Consider the following 15,916-nt stretch of genomic DNA (forward strand, 5'->3'; position numbering starts at 1 on the left):
CAGGTAAAGTAAGAACATATATAAACTGGATTGCAGGCGTTAACATACCTCCAAAGTAGGTTATATTTATTTATAGATATTTTTCGTTTTATCGTTGTTTTTTTTAATATTTTGCTGCATTATTACAATAAAATAAAGATGGCTTGCACAATTGAACAGAACGAAAATTTAAAGCTTTAGTTAAAAAAGCAAAATATAGTTAATGTAGGCTTTGATAATATAGGAGCAAGAGTATACAATAAAGTCATTTTTAAATATATCCACTTTGTTTTGTCATGTGTATATAATGCTCAGCCAGAAAGAGGAGCCTGTCAATAAAGATCTGTAAAAGATTTTTTTTTTTTAATGTATTGTTAATGTCGAGCTGTTCAACTGTAATGGAGTTTAAATTAAAATAAATAAATAAAACACGTTCTGGTTATCAAATACATAGGTCATTATATAAACATTACAAGTAACAAAGAGTGTAAATTATGACTTTTTTAATTAACTTTTATTACTCTGCCATCATACATAATTGTCTTGGATATGTCAATATTGTACCATTCATGGCAATTTTCTGCTAACAATTTTTTTTTACAAATAATATAATCTAAATCAAGTTGCATAGATGACAAACTGTTAAATAATTTTGTTATTTCATAAATAGTATTTTCAAAAAAGTTAGTATTTATAAAAAAAGAATAAGTTATTAAAAGTTCTAACAGCATGCTCAAATTAGAGCTAAGATATCTTATAAACAGACTTCAAAACAGCAAAAAATTTATAAAAAAGAAGAAAGAAAGTTAGGGTAAAAGCTGTTTATAAGCAGCTTTTTTCCTAACTTTCTTTTTTCTTTTTTTTTAATATTTCAGTATATCCGTTGAGTTTCAAATCGCATTTATATAGAGTAGTTTAGATCGGTTTGTCTACTAACTCTAACCTCTCAGTTGTACTCATGTCTGGTTTTTCAAATCTTTATTAAGATTTTGTTCATTACATTTTCATTATTTTTTGGTAACTTGTGATTTGAGTATTTCATTAATTTAATTTATTTGTGATTTGATTGTACTTTTACTGTTTTTTATTTTTATTAAATTTATTTTGATTTCAGGTTAATGGCAAATAAATTAAAAACAAAGTTTAACTTGGCCAGATCTAAAACAAAACAAACAAAAAAGAATGGATTTAAGTATTTACAGCGGCCTTGTTCGTCGAGGTTCGTGTTTCGGAGTTATAAAGTTGAGAGAAGGTTGTAACTACAAAAATTAGCCTCCTTGACTGTAGTGGCCCTCTCGGCCTTGGAGAGGTGAATAAGTAAATATATATATATGCATATGTATGTATATATACATATATGTATATATAAATACAGTTAATTGCAGATATCTAGACCCTTCAGGAGACCAAGAAAAACAGTTCGACTAAACGAATATTTTAAAAAATAAATGCCTTTTCGGATTAAAAGAGTCACGGCGCAAAAAGCTGTATTTTTTAGGTTTATAAACTCGTATATAAGTCGGTTGAATCAACGCTAAGTCAATGTTAATCTAACGTTGATTTTTGGTTTGTTTTCAACGTTGATCTAACGTTTGGTTTTAACGTTAATTTACGTTTCCATTTTAACCAAAAATCAACCATAAATTTCAACGTTGTTTAAACGTTGATTATGCTTGCTGGGATAAAGTTCACGAGAATATAGATGTATGCATTAAAACGATTGAAGCTAACATTTCAAACATTTTAAATTAAATTTTAAACAAGGGCCGACGACACGGGTTTCAAAGTCGTTTAAAAAAACAAAAAACAATAGGTCCTGTAGAAAAAAAGTAAGGGGTTCGTGCCCCTCCCCCTCCCTAAAGTCTTTGGCTCTGAATCGTTTCTTTTAAACGATTTAAACAAAATTGAACAATGTTATTCATTATTGTAAACGCTTAATCAACGTTTCATAAATGTACACATTACAAGGATTGAATCGCGAGCAAAACTTTACATAAAGTTATATTACATGTAAAAAGTTAAAATGTTTTTTAACGATTTTGTTTGAATGGTTTAATAACATTTAAATTTGATATTTAAAATAACTTAAAATACTTTTATTAAAGTTAAAAAAACGGGTTTTCAAAGAGGGAGTGGGAGGGGGATGAAGCACAATCACACTTTTTTCAAAAGAAAACTCAACATGTATTGTTTGATTATTTACAGAACTTTTATACATATTCTTCTATTGGTATATGTAATTGTTTATATATTAGTGGAAAACATTGAAAACGTATTTTTTGTAAACAAACAATGCACCACAAGAACCTTGTAATACTTTTAATTCATATCATTCAAAAACACAGCTGCTCTTTATTAATTAAAATGCAATTTCTACTGCAAACGTTTGAAGAAAACACAGGCTGAAACTTTGCAGTCTAAATAGAGAAGAAAGTTATCTTAGATAATGTGTTTCTTAATTGACTAGACATTCTGCTTTTTGGGCTACACTATTTTTCTAACTTGACTTTTTACATCAATTTATCTATTATTTTCTTCACTAAATCTCTCTCTTATAGTAAGGTCTATATATATAAACGTTTAGCGTCTCTCTCGTATAGTGTAGGTGAGTAATGATATTTTTTACAAAGTTAAATTTGTCCTCTGTGTATCTTGGTATGTGTCCTCCGTATCACAATTAGCTTAACGAGAATAAACTTTAATATCAATCAAAACGTTTTACACACTGTAAAAAAAGTCCGTAGTTTTTATTAGACTTTTTCCGTTGTTATGTTACGAAAAAATTCCCTTTTCTATAGAATACTGTATTTTAACACAATTTTACATATAACTCTTTATACAATTTTGTTCGTACTTATTAAACGGAGAAAGTCTATGACATTAAATTACGGGCGTTAAGCGTATAATATACTTCAGCCACAAATTTAAAAAGTAGCTTTTTTCCTTTTTCATGAAGGTATAGGTTAATGAAATAGTGTGATAAATAAATTATAGGATAGTATATAAATTACAGCTAGTGGTTTACAAATACTTTTACCTACATTATTGGAGCAAAAGCGCTATATAATGTATATGTAAAATAAATTTTTATTATTTTTTTAAATTCATTTATTTTTACTATTTTATTTAGATTTCATGCTATATTTTACGGTACAATACATTTATATCCGAAGAAATTATTGGCTTAGCATAGGAATAGCCACAAATAACCATAAAACTAATTTAAAGTAGTTTCCGTTATGAGCAAATTTTTGCGTACGTTTTTATCGCTCGTAAGTCCAGGTTTTAACATTATGTTTGACGCTTTAACTGACGGAGTTATCTAGCCACAATCATTAAATAAGTAACTTTAAATAGTAAGTAACTTTAAGAAACCGCAGTATCAATTGATTCTTAAAAAGTTAGATGGTAAAGATTTATAAAAGAGGTGGAAACGCAATAGAATATGGTTTATATTGAGGTATAAAACTGCCTTATCAATGAAGATTTAAGTCTTAAATCATCATTACCTGATACATTTAAAATTTAGAAAGAATTACTGAAAAATAAGTAAGGACTATAAGCGGAGGCGGCGTGGTAGGTTTTTTTATTGTGGTATTTAGTGTTAAAGCATGGCTAAGATTGTTATCATGGCTATGTATGAAAATTTCACAGCAGTGGTCAAGACAAAAGTTGGAGAGAGTGATGGTTTTAAGATGAAAGTTAGAGTGCGCCAGGATCCAATGCTCAATCGTTTGCTTTTTAATATTATCTCTCTAAAGAGTTTCATTATTGCCATTCTATGCAGATGATTTGTGTCTTACTGCAGATACAATAAAAATAACTGAAGTATTAGTACTAATAATTTAGTGTTGGAAAAATAGAATAAAAAACAAGGGTAAGACAAAAGTTATACATTATAACGCACTACATGGGCCCACATTGTTATTAGGAGTTGCACGACACATCTAGCTCCAAAAATTCTACATTGTCCCAAAAAAATTAATACGACCAAGTTAAAAAGTTTTATATATGTTTTATTTTGAATGGATATTTACCAAATTTCTAAACGTTTTTTTTTTTAAGGTGCCTTAAGAAATCCTAACGGTCTTGTCACAGAGGACCGCGAAAGTGCATTTAACCAGAAAGTTCACGCCTCCTTCCTTACCGTGACGCGAAAATATGTCCAGAGCTCGTTTCAAACCTGGATCTCCTGCTTATAAAGCAAGCACTCTAACCACAGCGTAATAGGCTGCACAAACGTTTTGGCTAGACGTTATTTCGACGTTCAATTGAAGTTTATGTGTTTATTAAGAAACTTAAAAAATTAACAATAAAAAAAAATTCATTGAAATAAATGCACCAGAAATTAGCTAAATGATTCAACTTGCTCCTGTTTTAGTTAAAATTTATTATGATGATGGAGATTGTAAAAACTATTCTTATGTTAAGGACAATAACCCTTTTACAAGGGTGTGTAAGTTGAAGTGTATTGGATGAGTGTGAAGGTTGTGTAAGTTGAAGTGTGTTTGATTTGTACGGAAACATTAAGATTAAGAAACTTTAAAAAACTGTTAAGGGCAATTCCACCGTTACTTATGGGACATTTTAATTTTCTTAATGCTAACCTTTTAGTTATATACTTTTTATCTTAAAAAATTAGATGTTCATATAGGTACGTATCATCCCGAAATCAGTTAATTGTTCCAATGTATATTTTAAATTCGTTCAAAAATGAATTGTTTTGGAATAATATTTAATTATATACTTACGGGACTCAAAAAAACATTACGTTGAACCTGTTAATTTTATTTGAATACTTCAAGCAAATTATTTAATCCAGAGCCGAAACCAGCTTTTTTGGTCTTTGAGATAGCTAACTTCCAGACATGAAGCAAACTCCAAATATTTATATGTTTATACTTATGTCAAATAAGGATTCTTTGCAAAAAATTGCGATGATTGGAGGCTGGGAACAAAAAAGCCCCAAAATTTGTGCTCCCCTGCCCCAAACGTGAGAGCAACAAGTTGATGAAATATTTTTTGTACTGTTCTCAACTAGACTTATATTCATCGATAAATTTTAAGTTTCATAGTATTATCTTTCAGCGTTCAAAAATAATGACCATATAAAATTTATAATAGAAAAAAAGATGGCAGCTAAATTTACGGAGGATCTATTATTACAAGAAAGTAAAACTAAGAACAACAATAATGCAAATCAAACAGAGACTATTAGTTACCTAAATGATTTTGAAAGCTTTTTACTAGATTTCGCCGAACCACAAGTAAACTTGACAATGGAACACTCAAAAATCTTTATGAATGCCATAAACATTATCCATAAAAGAAAAAAAAGAGCAGATACGAAAAGTATTTACGAAGAAATATTGAAACATTTTGAAAATCGGCTTGAAAAATTACATGTAAGTGAGTTTCTTAATTTACTTGTATCAAAAAACCTTTTAAATTGCTCAATAAAAAATGGTAAGGAGTCGTATAAAGTACTTATAGTTCCTGAAACAAAATTAAAACCTGATCTTTGTATAATTAATCACAAAAAAGTTAAAACCTTAGAATCTGAAATTAAAATTTTGAATTACGAATTAAAAAACTTAAAAAGCAGTGAAATTAGTCTTTTAATTTTAAAAGATGAAAATTTATTTCTAAAAGAGGAGTTATCGGAGTTCAGGAAAATTATTGCCGTTTTAATCGATAAGCTAGAAGTCAAATCAAATGACTGATTTAAAATCAACTCAAAACCTAAACTTTTTAAACGATTTTGATTTTAATAGCCCATTAAACCAAAACTCAATTAATTCACCAAAAGCTGAAACCATTAATGCCTTCCGGCAACAAGAATGTAGTATAAAAATTATTGATAGTAAAAGTAAAGAGATTAAAGACCGTTTAAATAATGACTTAGCAGATGTTCGCCGTCAATTAAACATTAAATATTTAAATTTAAAAAAATATAATATTCCTGAACTAGCTGTATCCTCAAACTCAAACAATAATAAAACAATGCGTAATTCAATAAATAATTTTGAAAATGCAACAAATCAACTCGTCTCAGTCAGAAAAAATTATCAGTCAGACTTTTTAAAATATAAAAATCTTTCATCAAATGGTGTTGTTTCGACTTCAAGTTCCCTTAGTACAAAAGCGGTTGGAAATGTAAAAAATACAAAAAATCAAATAAAAAAAGTAAACCTCGTAATAACCAAACAGGTGAATATAAATGGCCAGTAGGAACGACGCTACAGTAGGAGTGCTTGACTTTTATTTGCAATCATATCTTGATTTTATTCTAATAGGAGACTTTAATATACAATCTTCAGAAAAAAAAAATGAAGGAATTCCTTCAACTTTATCAATGTATTAATTTAATTAAACAACCGACTTGTTTTAAATCGGTCAATAACCCTTCCTGTATAGACCTTATCCTTACTAACAGAAAGCTGAGCTTCCAACATTCAAATACCTTTGGTACGGGTGTGAGTGATCATCATCATTTAATATACACTATGCTAAGATCCACTTTTTGTAAGTTACCACCTAAAAAACTTATTTATAGATCGTTCAAAAATTTCTCAAGTGAGATTTTTGCAAAAATACTCCGTTTCAACTTAAAATCTTGTTATGATATTAGTACTTTTAATGAGATATTTTGCAATTTGCTTAATATTCATGCCCCTCTTCAATCAAAAATCCTAAGAGGTAACAATAAACCTTTTATAACTAAAGACTTACGAAAAGCAATTATGCTCCGCTCTTCATTATATAAAAAATTTTTAGTTGATAAATCAACTAAAAATTTTTAAATCAACTAAAAAGTACGGCCGTGGCGCAGTGGTTAGAGCGCTTGCTTTATAAGCAGGAGATCCAGGTTCGAAACGAACTCTGGACAAATTTTCGCGTCACGGTAAGGAAGGAGGCGTGAACTTCCTGGTTAAATGCACTTCCGCGGTGCTCTGTGACAAGACCGTTAGGACTTGTCACAGAGCACCGCGGAATTAAAAAATTAAAAAAAAAAAAAAAAAAAAAAAAAAATCAGATTTTTCAGCTCTAATGTACAAAAAATAAAGGAATTTGGTGGTTAAGCTTAACCGAAAAAATAAGAAGAAGTACTTTGAGCAAATCAATACACTTTCGACTTTAAATACATCTCTCTGGAAGCTAACTAGACTCCAGAACTAAACTCTGGAAGCCTTTCTTTTCGGACAAATCTACAAATTCTAACGAGGGTATCACTTTGACTGAAAATGGCAACATTATCTCAGACAGTTCTTTGTTGACTAATATTTTTAATAAATATTTCATAAATGTTGCATTGCCATCAAGTATGGCCAACCATATTAAATGGTCTTTTTCTCCTTGCATTTCAGACCTAGTTGAGTCAGCTATAAAAAAGTATGTTGACCATCCTAGTATAAGAAACATTAAAAATAAATTCAAAATTAATGCGCATAATTTCAAGTTTCATTGTATTACACCTGATGATATTACAAAAATTATAGGGTCTATGAATGAAAAAAAAAAAAAACAAGTGGTGAAATATCAACTTTTATGTTAAAATCTTACTTAATATACTTTAGGGATAGTCTTACAGATTGTATCAATAATAGCATCTTAGATGGAACATTCCTGTTATTTCTAAAAATGGCGAATGTTTTACCGTGTCTTAAAAAAAATGACCCAACAGATAAGGCTAACTATCGCCCTATAAGTATCCTACCCGCTCTCTCCAAAGTTTTTGAAATGATCATTTATGAGCAGATTTTGTTATTTATGGAGCCAAAATTTGACAAACTTTTGTGTGGTTTTCGTAGAGTTTATAGTACTCAGCATACACTTATTTTTTTACTTAATAAGTGGCATGAATGCATTAACAATGGAGGTATTGTTGGAACATTATTAATGGATCTATCTAAAGCGTATGATTTTATTCCGCATGACTTACTTATTGCTAAATTAGAGGCGTATGGTTTTTCCAAAGAAAGTCTTAAATTTTATATATCGTATATTGGCGGTCGTAAACAAAGGGTAAGGATAGGACATTCTGTTTCTAATTGGGTTGATATTTTGTCGGGAGTGCCTCAAGGTTCCATTCTTGGCCCCATCCTCTTTAATATCTTTATAAATGATTTATTCTTCTTTATTAAAGATACTGAATTGTGCAACTTTGCAGATGATAATACGCTGTATGCCTGTGATTACAGCTTAGAAAAGGTTATTTTTCGATTGCAAAAAGAAGCAACTAATACCATTGCCTGGTTTAAGTTTAACTCGATGGTTGCTAACCCTGATAAATTCCAATTACTTTTAGTTGGTTTAAAAAACACAAAAAATCAATACCTAAAAATAGGTAATATAACTGTTTTTGCTTCAGATAGGGTGAAACTACTTGGTGTTACAATTGATAAGTATCTAAATTTTGGAGAACACATTAAATACTTATGCAGTAAAGCTAATGGTAAATGTTTTGCTCTTTCACGCATAAGAAGTTTTTCATCCCGTAATAAAGCTACATTGTTTAACGCCTTCATAATATCAAATTTTTCTTATTGTCCCCTTATATGGATGTTTTGTTCTAAATACTATGACAACTTAGAAAAGGTTATTTTTCGATTGCAAAAAGAAGCAACTAATACCATTGCCAACCTTATAAATAAAATTCATAAAAAAGCTCTTTGTATTGTCCATAAAAGGTTTGACTTATCTCTTGATGAATTGTTAAGTTTTGATAATAGTCCGAAGATCCACTAAAGAAATTTGCGCTTTCTTATGATAGAAGTTTTTAAATCAATTAATTGTCTAAATCCACAATTTATGAAGGATTTATTCAATACAAAAAACCTTCCTTTTAAACTTCGTTGTACTATATTTAGAGCCATCTCGTTATGGAACACTCTAGATAACAAGACCATGTCCTCTAAAAGTTCTGAGGTGTTCAAAAAACTTATTAAAATAATTAATTGATATCCAAAAAATTGTTATTGTAAAATCTATCGTTTTTAATTACTATTTTTATTTATCCTGACATTATAATACAATATTTACTCATTTTTCTGTAATGAAACGGTTGTAATTTGAATTTGAATATTTTTAATGTTATTTTTAACGATTTTCATGTGAGTGTGTATTGTCTATAATTGTTAAATGTGTTGATTTTAATTAGTTTATTCTTGTTAAAACTATTGTAACCATCAACAAAAAATAAAGTTTTTAAATTAAATTAAAAAAATATAACCCCTCAAATTGAGGGGGGTTTAAACTATATATGGTCATAATTTTTGAAAGCTAAAATATTTTACTATAAAATTTAAAATTTATTGATGAATATTAGTTTAGTTAAAAACAGTACAAAAATATTTCATCAACTTGTTGCTCTCACGTTTGGGGTAGGGGGGGGGATGCTTTTTGTTCCCAGCCTCCAATCATCGCAATTTTTTGCAAAGCATCCTTATTTGACATAAGTATAAACATAAAAATGTTTGGAGTTTGCTCCATGCCTTGAAGTTAGCTATCTCAAAGACCAAAAAAAGCTGGTTCCGGCTCTGTAATCTATGTAAACAAGCTTCTCAAAATAAATCTAGTAGTTTTCATTCTATATAATATTCATTTAAAAGAAATTTTTATCAATTTATAAAAGCATTAAAGATCAAATTAGTTAGGGTTACTTACGGGGACAGAAGTAAACGTTACTTATTAATAACCAAAACAAACAGATTTTTTAATATAAAAAGTTTAAGAACTATCAAATAATTTCTATACATCAGCAATACATTACACAGACATATATGTCTATTGACATATTTCTAAATATTATATATGTATATTACATCTGTATATTATATATTGTTATCTATAAACATATTACATATGTTACATTACACAGACATATATGTCTATAGACATATTTCTAAATACTATATATGTATATTACATCTGTATATTATATATTGTTATCTATAAACATATTACATGTTACATTACACAGACATATATGTCTATAGATATATTTCTAAATATTACATCTGTATATTATATATATTGTTATCTATAAACATATTACATATGTCTAGACATGTAACATATATTTATGAAAAAACTTTGTGTGTTTAATATTCATTATAAGCATCAAGAAAGATAATTTATCATCTATTATTTTTTTCGTAGCATATAGTTTCTCCCTCCAATTTTGGGATTAGCTGTAGATTTCTAAAAAAATGATTAAAAATAAGTAAAATGAAAGTCTAAAGCCTATTTTATTGTCTATTTTATGTGTATCCTAATTTTATGCATTTTATAAAAATTCTAAAAACTAATTAATAAAATACATAAAAACCTGCATTCCTATTAATTTTTTTTTTTTTTTGCAACTTTGATTTTTGGAGTTGTTGTTTCTGACTCATAGGAATATCGTTTTGTTTGTAGGCAATCATCAAAAAAGGAAAAGTAATGAAAAGTGGAAATCCCTTTTACATAATTTGATTTCTGAAATATCTCTTGTAGATTTAGTTCACTGCTTCTTTGATAAATATGGTCAGATAAAATTAAAGAAATTTGAAAATTTGGGTTAGTATTTGAAACTACGCGATAAAAATCTTCAGCGTTTTTAATAATAACCTTTCTGGTTAAAACCTGATTGGAAGCAATTCTTTTAACAATTGCTCCTAAGCCATCTATAAGTGTCTCTCCATGACTAGTTGCACTATAGTTCTATTTGATGCCAATCCCATATATTTTTTGGAGCTTTTAAGTACCTGCAATAATAACCTGTTCTTAAATTGGCTTGATAGACCATCTGTCCAAACTCTTAACTCAAAAACATCCTTCGGTAGGCTTTGAATTAATTTATCAAAATATATTAATAAATGTTTCTTTATCATGAGTTGTACAATCACTAACAATTGCATGACAGTTTTTTGTATTTTGAAACCAAGTCACAGAAGTAAAGATAGTTACCTGCTATTGATTCCAGTGTGCATTTTTAACCTCATCTTGAGAAAAACATTTGTAATTTTCTGCGTAATCCATTTGTATCACTGCTATTCCGCTTACCTCTTTTGTACTGTTTTTGCCAGATTCTAAACTTTTGTGCTGTGAGTTAAAAAGCTAGGAATCAATAAGCACAGATGATCGTGCAAGTGCACTACTGAAGTGCTTTGAACTAATTGCATCATCCTTCCATTATCATTTTGCCACTGCTTCCACTCAACAATTTTTTCTGAAGTATCACTACCACAATGCAATTGATACTTTTTTTTTAAACCACACTCTTCATGCTGACAATCATTAAACCAACATGCTGGGTCATCTGGGCATTGAATGCAAGAGTCTGCAAACTTGTTAGAATTAACAGGTATATTTGCACTGCAAACAGAAAGCTTTTTCATTGAAAGAATAACATTTTGATGATGATGCACGTGCATAAACTAGCTGGTGTTTGTCAACTAAGGAGAACATGTAATGACCTTGAACTTGCAAATTTACTTCTACTAATCTTGATAATTTCATTTTCTGTTATAAACAAGGCATGAATCTCCTTTAGGCTCATGTACATGTGTCTTTTTTAAATATGCTCTTTATTGCCATTATTTCTGATAGCAACTCTATTTTTTATTCCAGGAGACATACGGCTAATACCATCATTTTCATAAAATTTAAAGACTTTTTGCTTGATTTCTTCATTTAAAAAAGTTGCTCCTCTATACTCAATCGAACTTTCTACAGTTTTGCAATTTAGTTCAACAGCTAATTTTAGAATAACTGCTTTTTAAGAGGCTATTAGGTAACATTGTTTTTACTTTATTTTCAGCTCTTAATAGAGAAGAACGTGAACTATATGGCTGCCTGTAGCAATGAGTTTCATTAATTTTATTTGAAGTTTATTTTCTCCACTTAGTTTTTTTTCCCCCTTTCTTTAACCTTTCTTTCTGTATCATTATGCTTTTTATCTTTGGCAACTTTCTGTATACTTCCCTTTTTTTCTCTCGGAGTTTCTTAAAATATTAAGTAAATTTTTTTAAAGGATGAATTAAATATTTTTGTCATTTAAATTAACTATGACAACTAATACATTTATTTTACATTTTTTAAAATACCGTTTTTCATTAGAAAGATTTATTTTGATTAATTTGAAACATTATATGATATATTTAAAATAATTAAAAAATATTCAGTATTGAACAAAAAGAGAAACAATTGAATTGTATTTTTCAAATCAACTCTTTAAACAAATTGTTAAACCAGGATTAAAAATTAATAAACAAATGTCTTTTTCAATTGATTTTTATATAATGAATATAATTTTAAACGTATAAATAAAAATAATATAAAACTAAAAGATATATTCATTTTGTAGAGCGACAAAAAGGAAGCAACTAAATATATATTTTTAAATTCTCTTACCCAAACAAAAGGAAACATTAAAAGAACTAATATTTTATCGAATGCCCTTTATTGTCAATAACCGCCTTGCATCTTTTCGGCAAAGATGGTATGAGATTGTAAATTACAGTGACGTCTATTGATTTCCACATATTCTTAACTTCAAACAACTCTGCCGTATTTGAAAATGCTTTGGATCATATTTTCTTTTCAACTATTTCCCATAGATTTTCTATGGGGTCGAGGTCTGGAAACTGGGCTGGTCATTTTAATACATTGATTTTTTTGGTTGCAAACCAGTTCTTTACAAGCTTCGAGGTGTGCTTGGGATCATTGTCTTGCCGAAAAATAAATCTCAAAGCATGTCCAATTTCGCATATGGTAACATTATGTCTTCCAGTATAGCAACATACTTGTACTTATTCATAATGTCTTCAAACCTATGAACTGGGCCATTATACTGAAGTATAATGATTTGGAGTTGTTTCTCCGGGCCCAGTTCATAGGTTTGAAGAACCTACCCCCTTATCAGGGTAGGTTGGCCCAAGGATTGGGGCAGGTTGAACCCACATACAACTTATTATTAGCTTGTCCAAGAAAAAAAGAACTAAACAAATAATAAACATGGAAGAAAAACTTGAAATTTTTTTTGATATGCTATTGTAAAAAATGGTATCACTGTCAATGTCAATCACTGTATTCTGTCAATGCAGTTTTAAAATTAAAATTTGTATAATTGACGTGAACATTTAAATATGTTATTGTTGCTACAGGCGAGTAATAAGAATTTATTATCCTTAATTGATGGCTTATTATGTTTATATATATATATATATATATATATATATATATATATATATATATATATATATATATATATATATATATATATATATATATATATATATATATATATATATATATATATAAAATAGTGTCGAAATATTAAATAAATATTTTGAATCGTGATAGTGACAGGTGGAGTTTGGGTTTTATTTATGCAGCGTTTGTTCCTTGATATTCACGTTAAATTTTCTTCTAAAGATTCCTGGTATTTAGTTTGTTGTGAGTGATGGCATTATTGCAATCTTTAAAAAAATAAAACTTTTATAAACATCACATTCTTATGAAATAATTTATCGTTGTTGTGAAACTTTCTTTGTTTCATGAGTTTCTCAATAACTTCGTTGTTGTGAAGCTTGTGAAAGGTTAAGTAGTTTCATATTAATTTCAAGTGTTCTTTTCTCAATCAGTATTGTATGTGAAATGTTAGAATCAAGATTTTTGAGTCGAATGATTTTATTAAATATGATTTTTTGAATAGTTTCATTCTAAGAAGTTCTAGTAAAGAATCGTCCATTAATTACGCAACGCAAAATATTTAAAAAAAAAACAATTAAAAGATTAATATAGCTTAAGCTCATTTACGCGGCGATTTTCATTTAACTCAATTGGCCATTTTAATTTTTTTAAATTAAGGCTGCGAGGAAAAACTTGATCTTTTTTGTTTTGTTAATTGCGAAAGTTTCTAATTGCATTACGAAAGATTCTAATTGCATTACGTTTTATTCTAATAATAATTACGTTTCTAATAAATACGTTTTATTCCAATTGCATTACGTTTATATTCTAATTGCATTACGATTCTAATTACATTACGTTAAGATTCATATTCTAATAAGTGTCTTGATAGCTCAGTTGGTCAAACAAAATGTTAAAACCTTAACAGTTGTAATACGAGCTCAAATCTAGTCATCGCTAACTCAGCGCTTGAGTACTCAAAAATGTTGGTTAATAACGTAAGCTACTTTTGATTATTCTAATGACTATTTGGATGGTTAAGCGCCAAACCAGCCTATACAACAAAGTTGAAAAAAATTAGTTTATATAAAAAATTGATTTATGCAGTGTTTCTTTGCAAACACCAAAATACTTTTAATTCTTTCGGTTTTGTGGCTTTTGTTGAAGACAGTTTTTAACAAGAGTTTTATAACTTTGCGTCATATTATCTCATTTCAACATATTCGTTGTATAGGCTGGTTTGGCGCTGAACCATCCATTTGTGGCTGTTCCTATGCTAGGCCAAAAATATCTTTGGGTATAAGAAAATTTTATAGCAAAATATTGCATGAAATTCAAATAAATAATAACTAATAAGATTTGCAGAGTTACGTAGGTATCAGTTTTGTTACATGATGTTTTCAGACAAGTTTAATATTTTGATAAGAGGTTTCACCCCAATAGTCAACAGCTAAATCTTTTGCTTGCTAGCCGCATTATTTCAAAGTTGCTTTCGCCGAGCCTGCAGCATTTTGGAATAATGGAAATCAGAATTCAAATTAAATATCAGTAAAATGATAAAACAAATACAAATAAATGTTACTGTGACAATAAGGAGTGTTCTGGCAAGATTTCTTTTGACTTCTGGATCATCCAGAGTACGACCAAAAATTTTATCATAATGAAATAGATCAGTTGCTATAACGTATACCTTATCAACTATTATAAGATATTAATGATGCCTGTCTTCCGAATTATATTATTTCCAATATTCCAAAATGCAATAGGCTCAGCGGAAGCAATTTTAAAGTAATGCAATTATCAAACAAAAAATTTAGCTGTTGGTTATTAGGGTGAAGCCTCTATTCAAAATAATTAAGTTATAACGCAGCCGTGGCGCAGAAGTTAAAGTTCTGGCTCAGAACCCAGAGGTTATAACGCTTGAGACTACTCAAAGGCACAAACAGCTATATAAAATCTAGATGTGATATTAAAAGCTGTGCATGTTCAAAACATTTTTTTGTAATATGTGAAGCAGTTTTTTTTTTTAAACAGTATGAAAACGACTAAAAAAGAATTACTTAAAAGCCTATAGGAGAATTGCGATTAAAATTACCGCTCTCAGAACTAATCCCAAAAACTTATATCTCAGTTTAAGTTTTAAATTAGTGCCATTTATCGAAAACACCTATACTGATATGTGGTTTTGAACAAATCTCAACGTATTAAAATACTCGTATTGGTATTCGTACAATAGTAAACATATTATGTATTTTCTCCCATTTGTGGATTTCTTCAAAAAACGAACCGGTTGCTGATAACCTAGGTATTAAACTTAGCTTTACACTTTATCTAAAATATTTGAATCGTTTCCGTCAATAGTAGTACTTAGTAGTTGAAGGATATAAATATTAGCAATTTATGTTAAAAATTGTCCTACATTTTTACATCATCAAATTAATTTTCTATTCAAAATGGGTTGCTTCCAAACAGAAAGAAATAATCAGTTCCGGATCAGGTCGGGCTGAGATATTCTCATTTAATATTTATTTACAAAATAAAATGAAACTTCTGAAAGAAAACGGGAAGTGAAACGGACAAGAAACGGACCTTCTTTTTTGAATAGAAAAACAAGGTGCAGCAGTTCAAATATTTAATTCATCTAGTTTTAATGTAATAAATTACCTTAAAAACCGTATTTTCACATAAAAGATCATGGTATAGCAAAATCAAAGTTATTTGGAGAAGCAAATATTTTTGTCAGTATACTTATATTACTTAT

General features: G+C 28.8%; 1 long non-coding RNA gene across 1 annotated transcript in view; it reads right to left on the reverse strand.

The window, feature by feature from the left end:
• Positions 1-10,043: 10,043 nt before the first annotated feature.
• Positions 10,044-15,916, reverse strand: part of LOC136079822 (uncharacterized) — a 38,017-nt gene continuing 32,144 nt past the window's right edge. The window contains exon 5 of the long non-coding RNA XR_010638248.1: positions 10,044-10,182. This is a non-coding gene — a long non-coding RNA (uncharacterized LOC136079822). The remainder of the gene's footprint in view (positions 10,183-15,916) is intronic.

The sequence above is a fragment of the Hydra vulgaris genome, chromosome 04, assembly GCF_038396675.1.
Source record: "Hydra vulgaris chromosome 04, alternate assembly HydraT2T_AEP".
Taxonomy (NCBI): domain Eukaryota; kingdom Metazoa; phylum Cnidaria; class Hydrozoa; order Anthoathecata; family Hydridae; genus Hydra; species Hydra vulgaris.